This window comes from Silene latifolia, unplaced genomic scaffold, assembly GCF_048544455.1.
Source record: "Silene latifolia isolate original U9 population unplaced genomic scaffold, ASM4854445v1 scaffold_57, whole genome shotgun sequence".
Classification (NCBI taxonomy): domain Eukaryota; kingdom Viridiplantae; phylum Streptophyta; class Magnoliopsida; order Caryophyllales; family Caryophyllaceae; genus Silene; species Silene latifolia.
In genome coordinates, this window is record NW_027413480.1 from 2,713,591 (window position 1) to 2,730,286 (window position 16,696).

The window sequence follows — 16,696 nt, forward strand, 5'->3', positions numbered from 1 at the left end:
GATCGGCCATTTGAACAGTCATATTTGTATAATTAAACTTGGTCAAACCAAGTCTCTTAGCCAGAGACAGCGGTAAGACACTCACGCTAGCGCCAAGATCGCATAACGCGTTATCAATTAAGTGGGTACCAATATGACATGGAATCGAAAAACTACCCGGGTCTGACTATTTGGGAGGTAACTTATTCTGAACTAGGGCCGTCCCTACCTCGGTCAAAGCTACCATCTCATGATCGTTAATATGCCTCTTACGTGATAGAATTTCTTTCATAAATTTAAGGTAAGAGGGTACCTGTGTCAGCAATTCGGCGAATGACACAGTAACTTGCAAGCTTTTCAGGAGTTCGGCAAATTTGCCAAATTGTTGATTAGCCTTAGTACTCTGCAAACGCCTCGGGAAAGGCACCGTGATGGGTATCTCGAATCCTTTGTTCCTCTCTTCTAATGTATCAGCCGGATCAAGCTCTAAATCCTTCGATCGAGACTTCTTTCCTCTCGAACGTGGTCTTTCAGGCGATATTTTACTCGATCGAGCACTAACTGGCTCTCGATCGAGGTCTTCTTTATCAGCAGCACTCGATCGAGCAAAATTATTACTCGATCGAGTAGAATCTTCAACAAAATCATTCGATCGAGCATTTTTATTTACTCGATCGAGCTCTTCTTTTTCCTGTTCACTCGATCGAGCAGAAATTTCACTCGATCGAGTCCTTTCTTCAACATTTTTACTCGATCGACCCCCAGAAACCAGTTGATCGAGTATTTTCTTTGTCGTCGGCTCTTTTTCTTCCACAGAACACTGTTCATCAGCAGTAATTACCTTCCCCGGGTCTGATTTCGGTCCTTCATATGAATAACCGCTCCTCAAATTAATTAAATTCACCGTCTCATGTGGATTCTTATCGGCTTGTGACGGTAAATGTCCCGGTTTCCTTATGGACTAGTTCGCGGCTAACTGGGCAACTTGAGTTTCAAGTGCCTTGATAGATGCATCTTTTTGTTGGTCACTTAGTTGCCACTGCTTTGTCAAAGACTGCAACATCGTCTTCAACTCACCTATCTCACTTACCCCACCAGAATATGATGCACCTTGATTAGGTGTAGGAAAGGAAGTAGGCTTCTGAAAGCCTTGTTGAGCCTTATGAGGAGGGACATATGGCTGCTGCTGCGGAGGAGGGGTAGGATTGAGCACATTTTCACTTTTTCACCTCAAATTGGGATGGACTGCCCCTTGGTAATTATAATAGGAACCCCCTCCTTGCCTGTATTGTTGAAAAGCAAGGACCTGTTCCTTCTCTGTAAAACAACCAACAACAGTGTGACCGTCGTTGCTCCCACACCTCTCACATGTGACAGTCTCCCCTCTAGTAAGCAAATGGACCGTCTGAGGCTCCCCAGCAGAATGCAGCTCCAACTTATCAAACCTAGCATTCATGGCTTCCAGCTGAGCCACAACTTGCTTATCGACTGCATGAACTGTTCTAATACCATCCCTCGGGTTCCCATACTCAGCACATTGGGTCACCATCTCTTCAAAAAGGGCCTATCCCTTATCATCATCAGTGTTCTTTTGGAATCTTCCATTGGATGATGCATCAAGTATGGCTCTTTGATCATCGTACAGCCCATTATAGAACTGATTGGACAGAAACCACGGATCAAAACCATGGTGAGGAAGAGACCTCATCAACCTCTTGAAACGGCACCACGCTTCATAGAAAGTTTCATCAGGTGCCTGCTTGAAACTAGTGATTTTTGCCCTCAGCTGATTAGTGCGCTATGGAGGGAAATATCTCTTATAAAAAGCAAGAGCAAGGGTCTCCCAGTCTGTGACCCCTGCGGCTGTATGGTCCAAGTCAGTCAGCCACTCCCCTGGCTGAGTCAGTCAAAGAAAAAGGAAACAACACCTCCTTAATCCTGTCTTGAGTTACTCCCTTTGTGGCGGGGATAGTAGAACAGTAGTCCATAAAGACCTCCATATGCTTCCTCGGGTCTTCACCTGCCACACCTCTAAAGAGATTTCTCTCCACCAGATTTATATAGGACGGACGGATGTCAAAATTATTCCCATCCTCAGTCTGGAGATTGAAACCTTTAGGAATAGATGATGCTTTAGGCTCTGAACGGCTTGCAATATTCGGCATCTTTACTGGTTGGTTTACAGAACTGAAAGTGTCTTCTTCAAAAGATGGATTTTCTGTAAATAGGAAATGCTGAAGTTCGGGTTCGAAAGTACTCAAGGCTTCCTTTCGTGATTCTCTTTGCAGACGGAGTCTATGCCTGAACAGTCTCTCTGGCTCAGAATCAGCTGAAACTAACTCCAACCTGTTTGACCTGGGCATAAACAATACTGAAAGAAAATAAATAAGAACTGTTTCAAGGAATAAAAAATTCCCTGAGACGGATAAAATAAATGAAACAAAGACAGATAGGGCAATTGCCTCCCCGGCAACGGCACCAGAATTTGACAGGGCTGTCGTACACCTATCAAAAATAACTAACTAAACTAACTATATAGTTAGGGAAGTCAGGTCGATCTCCTCAGGGAGGCAAGATATCTGTAAGAGTCCGTCTATTTGGTCACAAATGGGGGGGGGGGGGGGTTGTAATTGGTTTTCTAAACTAAAAGGTTTAAAGGCAGATAAGCAAGGAAAGAGCAATAAAGACAGAAAATGAGAATAAACTATCAATAGAGAGGGGACATGTCAGGATTTCGGTTCACTACGGTAGTCCAGTGACTCAACTGCCAACAACTTAGATAAATTACTGCGAGACGGATATGGAAAGGTCCTTCAGGTTCACTTTCTATCCTAAATTAACACTAACTTAACTTCCGTCCTCGTCAGGGTAGTCTACTGTTCATAGCAGACCTATTTAGTCTAATCTTTCGATCTAGGATTAAATTTAACCAGATTAAAAGGGTGACTCAGAAGCGTGCACTCAACTAAGTCTGTAAATACAGTTATATTGCTATAGGGACAGAGTCTCACAATTAATTCATCTAACCTATTCACTACATCGTCACATTTCCACCGTAGATCCCCTAATCCCAACATGAAATAAATTAGCTACTCATGCTATTAATATTATCAAAACTAATAACAATGAAATAACTAACATTAAGCATGATGAAATAATAATGAAAATGCATAAACAAAGATTAGGGCAGAACATTAAAGGAACAAGATGAGTCATTAAGATGAATAAATGAAAGATTAAGATTAAAAGAGAGTAAGAGATTACAATCGCAAGAATCCGGCGTAAAGAACGACTAATTCCGAGCTAAATAACCCCGAAAGCAAAGTTACAGTGAAAGGAAAAGAGAAGCGTTCAAGCGTAATGTCAAAAATGATAGGTCAAAACTCCATGCTAAAGACCTAGTTATTATGCGTTTAAATGGAAAAATTACTAAGTCCATAAGCTAAAACACGTTCACGGATTAATTAAAGCCCATGAAAGACATAACCACTCGATCGAGCAGTCTGAAACAGCTCGATCGAGAACTTCATCAAGTAATCTACTCGATCGAGTAGAATTGTTGCTCGATCGAGTAACTCCTAATTCCAGCTCTATTGGATCGAGTAATATACTACTCGATCGACCATTTCTAGCCATAGAAACAACTCGATCGACCAATAAACCAGCTCGATCGAGTATTCTTCCACCAAAACAGCTCAAACTCATGACCGACTGCTCCGTAGACCGTTCTTTCACGCATCCCAATGCAAGATCTCACTCTGAACAATCTCGTCTCCTCAAAATGCATGCAAAAATTGACGAAAATGGTACGATTCTACTACTTCCACGTTCATTTCTACAAAATGGACAAAACGAACCAAAGTAGCCAATTCGGGGCATAATACTATATAAACAGTACAAAAGTACATGGAAATACGTGTTGAAATAGGCTAAACAGACTATACAAAATGCATGTATCAGTCGGGTTTGGGTTGAAGGGTTTGTGGCCCGTTTACATGTAACACGAACACGAACCCGACACGACCCGATCTGTTTTCCAGTCTATATATATATATATATATATATATATATATATATATATATATATATATATATATATATATATATATATATATATATATATATATATATATATATATATATATATATATATATATAAGCGGGATCTCGTTAGTTGGGGTCTTATGGTGAGTTGTGAGTTGGGGAAATCAAGGGCTGAGATTAAATGATAAATTAGAAAAAAAAAGGAAAAATCGAAAAATACAAAATTAGCTGAAACATAAAACAGAAACTTCAGTCAAACGATATTCTCTCTCTCTACATCTCTCTACAAATCAAAAATAGAGAAACTCAAAAATCAGAACGCCGACTATAGCAATCTCATAAAAAACCTAATAAGATTACACAAAATCGTTGATTTTTAGCGCAATCAATCAATTCTTGGTAATGTAAATTCGTTGATTTTTAGTGTATTCAATCGTATTTTCGGAATTAATGTAAAATTCGTGAAATTCGTTGATTTTAATTGAATTGAATACTTGATTTTACTGTTTTATGGTATAAAAGATGGACAACGAGATTAATAACAATGTTAGCAAAGAAATCAACTCGACAGTAAATATGGAAACAGGTAATACTGCTATTGATTCTTATCTCTTTATCCGTCGTTGTTTATAAATCAATTACTGATTTCTATGTGTTTCTCAGCTGTTATTCTGATATTATTGTACTGTCTGGCTTGTATTAGAGTAGGAAAAGAGAACTGTTATTCTGATATTAATGTACTATTATTGTAAAGACAATAACATGATTATATTATTATTTGTTATTGTGATATTATTGTAATATTATTGTGCTATTATTGTGCAATAGCATGAAAATATATGCCTTGCAAAAGAGTAACATAATAAATACGAGTATTATCTCGTATGTAATAAAGTAGAATCGATCTCGTTATTCGATATTCTTTGTACTATTATTGTAAAAGTAGAGAAACATGATGATATTATTGTCTTGTTATTCGATATTATAGTACTATTGTTGTGATATTATTTTGCAAAGAGCGTGAAAATATACGGTGATAAGAGAGTAGCATAAGATAAACACATTTAGTGTTATTGTGATGTTATTGATTATCGTCTGTTTCCCACCTCTTTGTTATCATCTTTGTTATTGTCACATTTCGCAATTTTGATCTCTCCCCCATGCTACTTTGTTATTGTGATGTTATTGTGATTTTGTTGTCCACTGACTGTACTCATTATAATAATTTACTGTCCCAGATCTTTCTACTGTGTCTATTGTTGAAGACAATGCAGTCTTAACATATTGAGCAAGGTCAAAGATATCCACAGCAAGTCAACGACTTAGACAAGTTTTTAGCCGTCGACCCCTCGGCTGTCGGCTGGGTCTCGGCATGGCGGCACTGCCCGGCCCGGGGCACATATCCGCGTACTCATATCCAAGAACCCTCGGTCGGCCTGCCATAGGTCCATCGGCCGAGGGTAGAACGGTCTTTTCACCTGCTAGCCACTTGGACACTTGGCCACTACGTGACAAAAGGTGAAAGACTATAAATACTCCTCAACCTTCATTGAGGAAAGGATCCACATTTTAACCTAAGAAACACTATTCATCTGGTATTATCTTCCTTATCTCTCTACAATATACATTTAGTCAAGTAACAACAACTTATCCCATAAGTTTACTGACTTGAGCGTCGGAGTGAGTTCGCTCGGCCCCAAGCCGAGCCCTCAGTTTGTTCATCGTTTCAGGAGACCGAAAGGAGGATTCAAGCAAAGACGTCATTCTACGAGCTACGAGTGGTAAAAAATATCTGCTCTGGAATTACACCCGGAACAATTGGCGCCGTCTGTGGGAAATCGCTACTAGAAGCTAGTCACATTCATTCCCAAACAAAAAAAAAAACAAAAACCCACCCAAAAAGCTAAGAGGATGTCGAAACAACAAGACGCAGTCGTGACCGACGAAACCGCACTCTACCAAGATGATACCTTCAACAATTCTGGAGTCGTGCAGCCCTCCACCGGCGGAGTAATCCAACCGGAGTTCGGGATGCCAATAATACCAGACACGCCGCTACCCGCCAACCAGGTCACCATCATGGGACACGTGGTTGACGTAGCAAAACTGAAAATGCTCCTGGACCTAATTGGTAATACGCCTGCTCACACTGTCACGCCGACAAGAGCGGCGGAAACCGTCCAGGAGACCAGGGCCCGAAATGTGACTGAGAAATTTGAACGGAGCACTAGGAGAAGCTGACCCAGTCAAGTCGCCGGGGGAGCCCAAAGTGGGCGTGGTAGACCTAAGTCCTTCCCGCACTCATGGGAGGATAGCGTCCCCGCTGCATGAACGAGGCTTACCCCAAAGGAGCCAGAGGAGTCCGAGTCAGCAGAGTTGGAGAAGAAGCCCGAGTCGAAGAAGGAGTCCTTCCCGCTACGAGGGGAGGAGCCGGACTAGGAACGCGAGGAGCCGATCGCCGCGTGTCGTTCGACACGTGGTCAGACAGCCCCTCAGCGCCTACGTCCTAGAAGTCCAGGTGCCAACTAAGCTCAAGTTGCCACCCATATCATACAAAGGAGATAGTGATCCAGCCGACCACACCGAGGCTTTCGAGTCTTACATGTCGGTATGGGAGCAGCCCGATGAGGTCTGGTGCCGAGTTTTTCCAACAACTTTGCATGGGATGGCTCAAAGTTGGTACAAGGGGCTTCCCGACGGCTCGATATACTATTACGCCGACCTAAGGGATGCCTTTTTAGCCCAGTACTCTTGCAACAAGAGAAGGGCCGTGGAGACGTCAGACCTCCTAACTATCAAACAGGAGGGGGGCGAGTCTCTACGAAGCTATGTGAAGAGATTCGACGGAAAGGTCCAGCAGATTCGAGAAATTAATCCCGAACTGGCGGCCTTCGCGCTGATGAAGGGCCTCCCAAGGGGAGACTTAAAAAACGAGCTCATTAAGTGCGGAGGCCACGGGTTTGGATGCCGCCGGGAAGATGGCCGACCAAGCCATCAAGGTAGAGGACTATCACAAGACCTGGGTAGGCCCCAGCGAGGCCGAGCACTCAGAAAAGAAGAGCCGCCGGGAGGACAACCCGGATGAAGGACGCCGTGACAACAATAGGTCACGGTCCGATGAAAGACGCCATGACAACAACGGGTCACGGTCTGATGAAAAACGCCGTGACAATAATAGGTCACGGCCTGACAAATCTGCCAGAAACGGGGGCCCGACACTGTGCGCGGGTGGAGTTCGGGAACGTACCACCGAGGTGGTATAATGATAAAACCCCTCTCGTCGTATCGGCCGCCGAGGTCTTCGCCCGAGCAAAAATGAGGGCCGAAGTGGGAGAGACCCCCAAGCCAAAAAGTGACGGTGACACGAGCCTGTGAGTACCACGGCCACACCGGCCATTTAACCAACGACTGCCGACATCTGAAGAATGCCATTGAAGAGCTGATCTGGAAGGGGAGCCTCGGCAAGTACGTTGCCAAAGGCCAAAAGACTGACGCCGGCAGTTCAGATAAGAAATCCGTCTTCGAACGGATAGGAGTGATCCATGTTGTCATCGGGGGCAACGAGAACGGAGGGTCCGCTCATGGGCACAAACGACACCTGAACGAGCTATATCAGGCCATCAACTTTGTGCCTAACACAGCGATCCTCTCTTCCAACATCCCCGACATGACTATTGGAAGGAAGGACTATGAAGGAGTCATCGCTCCTCACAACGACCCACTTGTAGTCAATTTGGACATATCCAACCACCTGGTCAAGAGGTGCACGATTGACACAGCGCATACACGAACATCATGTTCGGGAGTGCTTCCTCGGCCTCGGCACGAAAGTCAAGGACTTGAGCCCCGCACCAACCCACTATACAGACTTCTCTCCGGAGCCGGCCTGGTACCACGGGATCAATCGGACTCCGGTGACGTTCGGCGAAGGGAATGCGGCTAAGAATGTCCTAGCTGAGTTCGTGGTCATCGACGGCTCGTCCGCCTACAACGTTCTCATAGGCCGAGTCACCCTGAGCGAGGCCGACGCAGTGATGTCCATCCTGCCCTAACACTGATGTATGTCTCGGACCGGGGGGAAGCGCATAAGCTCGTCTCCAAAGACGAGAAAGACGAGGTGGTCAACGTCCAGATAGCTGCCAGAGGATGCAACATGCAATCCCTCAAAGTGGCAAAGAAATCAGAGAAAGGGAAAAGTCTATCCTTACAACAGGAGGGCGACCTCATGGATGTAACTAGCGGCTGACTGGGAAGGTGTGCCTTTGATAAACCATTAGGACACTGGTAATCTCGGGAAAACTCTATGTAGCGGCGGAAGTGTCCAAAACAGCTGTGGGCACCCCGACGCATGTTTTTATCTAATGAAAAATCGTCCAAGTCTTCCATCAAAATGTTCATTTTCCCCATAGTCACTAGGAAGCAAAGAGACGCCGGCTCACACTTGTCATACCGACAAGAGTGGCAGTCTTTATCGATGTGACGACGCCGCTCACACTCGTCATACCGACAAGAGAGGCGATCTCCATCAAGAAGTAGGCGCCGTCGCAGTCACCCCAAGTAGTAGACGCCACGGCGGTCACCCCAAGAGGTTCGACGCCGTCGCAGTCACTCCAAGTGGTAGACGCCACTAGCGATCTCCATCAAGAAGTAGGCGCCGTCGCAGTCACCCCAAGTAGTAGACGCCACGGCAGTCACCCCAAGAGGTTCGACGCCGTCGCAGTCACTCCAAGTGGTAGACGCCACGGCAGTCTCCATCAAGAAGTAGGCGCCGTCGCAGTCACTCCAAGTGGCAGACGCCAAAGTAGTCAATAACAAGGAGCAGACGCCGGCTCACACTGTCACGCCGGCAAGAATGGCAATCACCCTCAGGAAAAAGACACCTCGACGGTCACGACCAGCGCAGTTGATGCTCGCAAAGTGATCAAAATGCCTTAGAAGCGTTAAACACAGTTGAGGAACGCACTCTAGACTGCCTCGGCCAAGCCAAGGCGGAAACAAAAGAGACGCTCAATTAATAAGATAAGAGAATAACTCAGACGAAGACGAGAAAAGACCTCGGCCAAGCCAGAGGCAAAGTGAAAACGCTAAGTACAGATTGAGACGCTCAACTATTAGCACAAGAAAAAGGAATGAGGTAAAGACCTCGGCCAAGCCGGAGGCAGAAGAAACGAGCTCTTATTAAAAATGTTCAACAAATTACAAGAAATGCAAACGACGGCCGTCCCCATAAGGATAAGCCAAAAGACCACCTACCAAAGTTGTACAAAATACAAAGAAAAGAAAGGCAAAAGGTTACAGATATCATCTCCCTATGTCTGTTGCTGCTCGCCATCAGCAGCGGTAGCGGCATCTTCTTCGATGGGCAACCCAGCAGTTTCCCTAGCAGCCTCAGCTTCAGCAGCCTCAGCCTCAGCCTCGGCAGCCTCAGCTGCCCTCATTCTCTCGGCATCCTCTTTGGCCACCTTAGCCTTCTCAGCAAGGGTTGCTGCCTCCTCGGCCGCCTCTTTCTCTATCTTCACCCTCACCGCCTCCTTGGCTTTCTCCTCCACGGCATCCTCCTTAGCTTCGAGCTTATCGTCAAACAGCTCGTTAAATTTGCCCCACGGAAAGGAACCATCAAGAGGGAAGAGCTCCCCAATCACTTCCCTGGCAGCTTCTTCGGCCAGATCCCGGAATTCGGCGCACATGTTAGGGAGCATGACGGTTTGGAGCATCTCAATGTCATCCTCCTTTTGTCTGATGATGGCTTCCTTGCTCCGAATCACCTTCCCCGGATCTCGAAACCGATCCCCGAATTCATTCCTCTGCTGGAAATAAAGGTCGGCGTGCCTCTGAACAAGGTCACACTTCGCGGCGACTTTTCAACTTCGGCCGCAGCAGCCTCGGCCTTGGCTCTCTCAACAAGGACCTCCTTTTCAGCGTCCTCCCGAGCTTTCTCTCGGCCCAAGAGCGCTTTCTCAAAGCATCCCCCTAAGCCTCGCTCATTGAGGAGATCCGGCCGCCTTCGCGGCCACCTTCTTAGTGGCATTAAGCTCAAAAGCGGATTGAGCCACGGCCTTCTCCTGCTCCATGATACGAGCACCGGTCAGCTCGTTCCACCTCGCCGACCTCTTGATCAACCTCGCGCTTTCCGCTACAAGTGGGAAGGGAAGCCTTACGGGATGAAGAGTCGGCGGTGACGTTTCGATCACTAGCTGCGGTAGGGAAAGGGAAGCCTTCGGGATGAAGAGTCAATGGTGACGGTATGGTCACCGGACTGCGCGGGGGTTCTCCTCCACTTTCGCTCAATAAGAGCGGCGGCCGACGGCGATCTCGCAAAATTTAAAGAGAGCATCGTATCAACATACATGGACATGCCGGAGAGCTTTGTCATCGGTTAGCGCCTAATGAACCGGCTGAATCTGAGCCACAGGATAGATCAGTACCGTGCTTGGCCTTCTTGGCCGGAGGATGCATTTCCTCGCCGGCAGCAGAAGCAACGGCAGCGGTAAAGGCTGTCTCCTTTCTTTTACGGACAAGGGGAGACCCCTCCTCATTGGAGTCGTCCCCATTGGTGATATCAACGATCTCCACCGTCTTATTCTGAACAGGGGGGATGGGAGGTGGAGTCGACGTCGACGCCATCGCCGCCGAAGGATTTGTTTTTCGCGTATGGTGCGGCATGTTACTAACAACCTTCGCCTGGGCCTCCACCACATTCAAGCTTTTCAGCTCCTGATCCATGAGATCATTCGGCGACGTCCTGCGGTCATGGGTCAGAGCCTTGGGATGCAAGTTAGCAACCGTTTTGTCTTTGTGCGGCCCATTCTCGGAGGATATCCTCGACAAGTCCGGTCCAAAGTGATCTACGAAGGAAACAAAGCAAGGGTTAAGTAGAAGAAATAAATCGAAGTTCGAAAAACAGGAACATTGAGAGCGGTGATGGGCCTCACACCGACCCTACTCACCCTGTGCTAGGGCCGGTATAAGGCCGACATGGCAGAGCGGCTCATCCTGAAGAATGATCTGCGTTGGGGGAATCCATCTTTTCGGCACCCCACTCTTGTCCGCCTCAAAAAGCCTCATCGCCGACTTCTCATCCTCTTTGAGAAGGACCTTCGGCATCCATCTTGAGCTTTTTCGGGTGACCCCCATCTGTCATGCTCCACCTTAGTCTCACACCGCAAATTAACCTGTGTCTTTGAAAGGAGCGGGGCGGCGGATAGTCATCCAAGCACCTTAACGTACACCCACCGATCTCTCCGGTCCTTGCAAGAAGTAAGTTTGTCAACAGAGACATAACCCTTCTCCATGTGCACACTGTACCATCCGACGCGGCCGAGAGATCGACTACCGGAGATGATGAAGTCGGCGGAATAAATTCACCGTTGGGGCCTCCCCCTTGAAGAGACAAAGCCAGACAAAGCCGACTATGGTCCTCATAGCCAACGGGTGCAGTTGGGCAACGGCAACGTTCATGGCCCTAATGATGGCCATAACGTGCTCATTTAGCGGAAACCGGAGCCCGTACTCCAAGTGTCGCATGTATACGCCGATGTAGCCCGGTGGAGGGCAACAGACGGCCTGACCCTCCTCAGGGATAACAATTTTGTATCCCCTGCCAAAGAAGAAATGGCCCTCGAAAAATGTCTCGCCGGAACAACTGGCTAACTTATGGGTCCAAGCACGGTCAACGCGTACCTTACAGGCGTCACCGTGATCCATAACGTACTGCCTCCCCTCTTTAGGACGAGCCTTTTCAGCATCATCACCAAAATCGTCTGCGTCATCATCGACATCATCGTCATCCTCCCATTCCTCCAAAATTTGAGGATCAACTTCAGGAGAAGGAGACCTAGGGCCCCTAGGCCTTATCAGGAGGGCGTCCAGCTTCTCCTCCTCATCAAGACGCGACGGGGAACCCCCCGGCGCCGGTTTGCTAGTCCCGGCATCAGCAGAAGACATGTTTACAGTAAAAACTTACAAAGTTAAAAAAATTGGAAAGTTTGTTTGTTTACCTTGAAGAAAAACACCCGCCGGAGTAACAACTCTGAAAATTAGAAGACAAAGAAGCCCTTGAAAGTTTAGAGAGAAGAAAATTTTGGAGAATGAAATTGGCGGCCAATTTCACGGAATAACTGCCCTATTTATAGGGAAAAGCCCATAAGGAAGGACCAATCAGCGAAATGACCCATGAAGCGTCAACCAATCAGCGTGCGAGACACGTGTCGGACATGCAACCACGGGATGTCAATCGTTGCAACGAAGAGAACGTCAATCAATGCAACAGTGACCAAGCGTCTTCAACACGCCCATTCACATCTCTCCGCCTATTCACCTTCCTCAGCAAATTCCCAAGCATCTGTCCTCCGCCGGCCACATGATCAACCAAGCTAGGTAGCGCCGGCCGGGGGCAAGCAAAAACAACCGGCTCTCTCAACCCTAGTCTCGGCGGCGTCGGTTTCTTTTCCACATCGGATGCCCTTTACACATCCATGTGGAGGGGGATATGGTACGGCCTAAGAAAGACCAGGCCGAGGTAAAAGAAGCCGACGCAGAGAAGAAGCCGATCGAGAAAATGTTTTACAAATTACTTACGCAGAATATACGCTCAAACATACATCGGAGCCCATACCACGGCATAGACTACGCTGGGGGCAAATTGATGGGGCATATTCGCACCGCCGACCAAGTCAACATATTGAGCAAGGTCAAAGATATCCTGACAAGTCAACGACTTAGACAGCTTAGCCGATGCGGACCCCTACTGTCACTGGTCTCGGCATGGCGGCCTGCCGGTGGGCACATATCCGCGTACTCATATCCAAGAACCCTCGGTCGGCCTGCCATAGGTCCATCGGCCGAGGGTAGAACGATCTTTTCACTGCTAGCCACTTGGCAACTTGGCCACTACGTGACAAAAGGTGAAAGACTATAAATACTCCTCAACCTTCATTGAGGAAAGGATCCACATTTTAACCTAAGAAACACTATTCATCTGGTATTATCTTCCTTATCTCTCTACAATATACATTTAGTCAAGTAACAACAACTTATCCCATAAGTTTACTGACTTGAGCGTCGGAGTGAGTTCGCTCGGCCCCAAGCCGAGCCCTCAGTTTGTTCATCGTTTCAGGAGACCGAAAGGAGGATTCAAGCAAAGACGTCATTCTACGAGCTACGAGTGGTAACAAATATCTGCTCTGGAATTACACCCGGAACAAGTAACATAATAAATACAGTATTATCTGTATGTAATAAAGTAGAATCGAGTAATCGTTATTCGATATTCTTTGTACTATTATTGTAAAAGTAGAGAAACATGATGATATTATTGTCTTTGTTATTACGATATTATAGTACTATTGTTGTGATATTATTGTGCGAGAGCGTGAAAATATACGGTGATAAGAGAGTAGCATAAGATAAACACATTTAGTGTTATTGTGATGTTATTGATTATCGTCTGTTTCCCACTTTGTTATCATCTTGTTATTGTCACATTACTTTTGCAATTTTGATCTCTCCCCCATGCTACTCTTTGTTATTGTGATGTTATTGTGATTTTGTTGTCCACCGATGTACTCATTATAATAATTTCTTGTCCCAGATCTTTCTCTTGTGTCTTTTGTTGAAGACAATGCGGTCTTAACTATTGGGGATTCTTCTAATAACAATATATACACCAGCCCAACCTGTTCGGACGAAGAAAACGATGAGTTTGTTCCAACTCTTCATTACAAAGAAGACACCCGGGGTACCGGGCGGTGGGTAAATCTTGTTGAGAGTTATTTTACGCCTAAACGTGGCATGTTCTTTTTTACCTTGGACGATGCAAAGATACGGTTCTACAGCATATATGCATTGGCTTTTGGATTTGATGTGAGAAGGTACACAAATGCGCAATATAAGGGGGCGTCGGCGTCAAATCACCGGGGTCTATAACAGACGGGGGGTATAGGGATATGAAAAGAAAATCGACTTGAAGCAACAAATCACGAAAGTGGTAATTTGAGTACGAGTAGAGAACAAAGAGCGACGAATTAGACAACCAAAGAAGCATGCTCGACAAGGTGTGGGCAAGGCGCACATGAGGTTGAGAACCCGTGAAAAACAGACAGACAGACCGGGCCCATTTGGGTATATTGTGGATGTCTTTGTAGACGTTCACAATCACTCTCTCTACTCTGTCAAAAACAGGGAGTTCCAGAAGCTCTCAAGGGACGTCCATGACTACATTAAGAGGACCATTATTGATCATACTAAGCTCAACATAGGTCCAACATTGAGCTTCAGAATTCTCAAGGAATACTCAAATGGTTATCAGAATATCGGTGCCTCTTTGCTAGACTTCAAAAACTTCAAACGAAATATCAAGTGTTACATTGGGGATAAGGATGCTAGTATGTTCATTGGGCATTTCAAAATGCTGGCTGAAACAAAGGGGTTCTATTTTGCTTATGATCACGATGAGAACAAATGCTTGACGAAGGTTATTTGGGCTCATAAGGAAGGGATAAACAACTACAAGTTATATGGAGACACGATCTCGTTTGACCCTACCTATGGGACAAACAAATATTTCATGGTGTTTACTCCCTTCACCGGAGTAGACCACAATAAGAAGACGGTAACTTTTGCAGCTGGGTTACTTGCAAGTGGTTTGAAAGCCACTTTGGAACCCTTGTCGAGTTCTGGATGAGGTACAATTCCGCAATAGAGCAGCAAAGGCATACACAAAGGAGGATGGGTAATGCCAATGAGAATAGTATGCTCGAGAAAGTAGGGCCGATGAAGGTAGAGATGCATGCCTCACTTGTCTACACACATCCTATCTTTGCGGACTTTGAGAATGAAGTCAAACATGCGATATGCAGCATGGGGGTCGGGGCTTTGACAACAGTAGGGGCAGTGGAGTACCATGACGTTCGTGATGGACTGAAGCGCAGAAGCTTCCGAGTTGAATTTAACACCAAAACTAACGAGAGCAAATGTGCATGTAAGCTGTTTGAGAGGCATGGCATTGTCGTCGGCATATCTTTGTGGGTGTGGAATGGTAGGCGGTGCACAGGATACCCGAGCCTTATGTCCTTGCTCGATGGACAAAGAAATCCTACGAGCCAATTGTCCGAGATGAAAATGGAAAGGTGATAGAAGACATTGATGAAGCTGACATCAAGAAAGCTGAGATGTCAAAGGTTTGGTCTGAGATTTATGCAACTGTCGGGGTGATGGACAGTTATGCTACGGTTAAACAGATGAAGCAACTGCAGAAAACCCTGACATAGTTCAGGGAGAACATCACAAGACCAATTGAACCGAAAACTAAAAACCAGGAAATCGAGGCTCTTCTCGGCATCACAGCCTCAAATGATATTGACCTTCGACCGCCAAACAAGGTCAAGAATAAGGGCAGTGGTAAAAGATTAAGGTCATCGAAAGAAAAGGCCAAGAGCAAGCCACAAAAGAGGAAGCGAAGATACGATAACTGCAAGAAGTGGGTGAACCACAACAGTAGAACTTGTAATCTTCCATTTGCTGAAAGTCCCCCTTCTGATGACGATGATGAAGAAGAATCAGAAACTGAAGAGGTATGAATCTGAACTATTACTCTCCTATTATTCTAATGTCATCCTCTTATTCTACTGTTATTCCCCTATTATCCGGTGTTACTCTGCTATTCTGCTGCTGTTGTGTTATTCTACTACTATTCTGCTATTAATGTGTTGTTATTTTTGAATAGAAAATGGATATTCTTTGTGGAAATGGATAGTGTCTGCAATAACAGCAGAGTAGCTGCTAAATTTGCTCTAATTGTTATTCTACTGCTATTAATGTAGCTACTAAATACTAAGCAAACATTGCAGGAATATGAATCAGATGCATGAACTAACAAAGACAAAAGAGACGCAAAAGACAGCGGCTACGATGAAGACCTCGCATAAAAATGTCAAAGACTTTTACTATTTGTCATTGTTTGAATTACATTTTAACCTAAAATGTTTCTTCTAGATAATAAAGTGAGACCTACATTATATGAGAATTAATACTAGTCACTTTTTTTTTTTTGTTAATATTATCTGACTGTTTTTTCACAAACCACACACAAAAATAAAACTGCAATTACACACTACAATCATAGTTGAATAATAACAGATTAGTAATATTTATAAAAAGCAGTTCCACTTTTCAGTTTTTATTAAAAACAGTTACCTAACCTAATCTAATATAATTACAGGAAAACTGTTTGTATTCCCCAAGCCCCTATAAATACTGCTATTGCGTGTTAAAAAAAAAACACACACACACACACTGAATAAGTACAGAAAAACTGTTTGTATTCCAGAAAAAACTCTGCATCTCCTCTTCAAAAGGTAATTTCTTATCTTTTTTTTTGTTAGTAGACAGGTAATTTCTTATCTTTCTATACTTTATTACAGAAAAACTGTTTCTATTCCCCAAGCCCCTATAAATACTGCTATTTCGAGTAAAAAAAACAAACACACACACTGAAAAAATCCATTCCAAAAAAAAACTTTATCTCCTCTGCAAAAAGGTAATTTCTTATCTTTCTATTCTTTATTTTTCTTTGATATTTATTTTTCTTATCCGTCAACACTATACTCGATGCTGCAGAAAAGGTAATTCTCTTTCTTCTGCTTTGGTTTGCTTTTAATTTGGTTGAAATATTTTA

The 16,696-nt window shown here is 45.0% G+C and overlaps 1 non-coding gene across 1 annotated transcript; it reads left to right on the forward strand.

Moving 5' to 3' along the window:
• Positions 1-1,661: 1,661 nt before the first annotated feature.
• On the forward strand, positions 1,662-1,767 carry LOC141639881 (small nucleolar RNA R71). Its single transcript, XR_012542742.1, has one exon. It is a non-coding gene; the product is annotated as a small nucleolar RNA R71 (small nucleolar RNA).
• Positions 1,768-16,696: the final 14,929 nt, after the last annotated feature.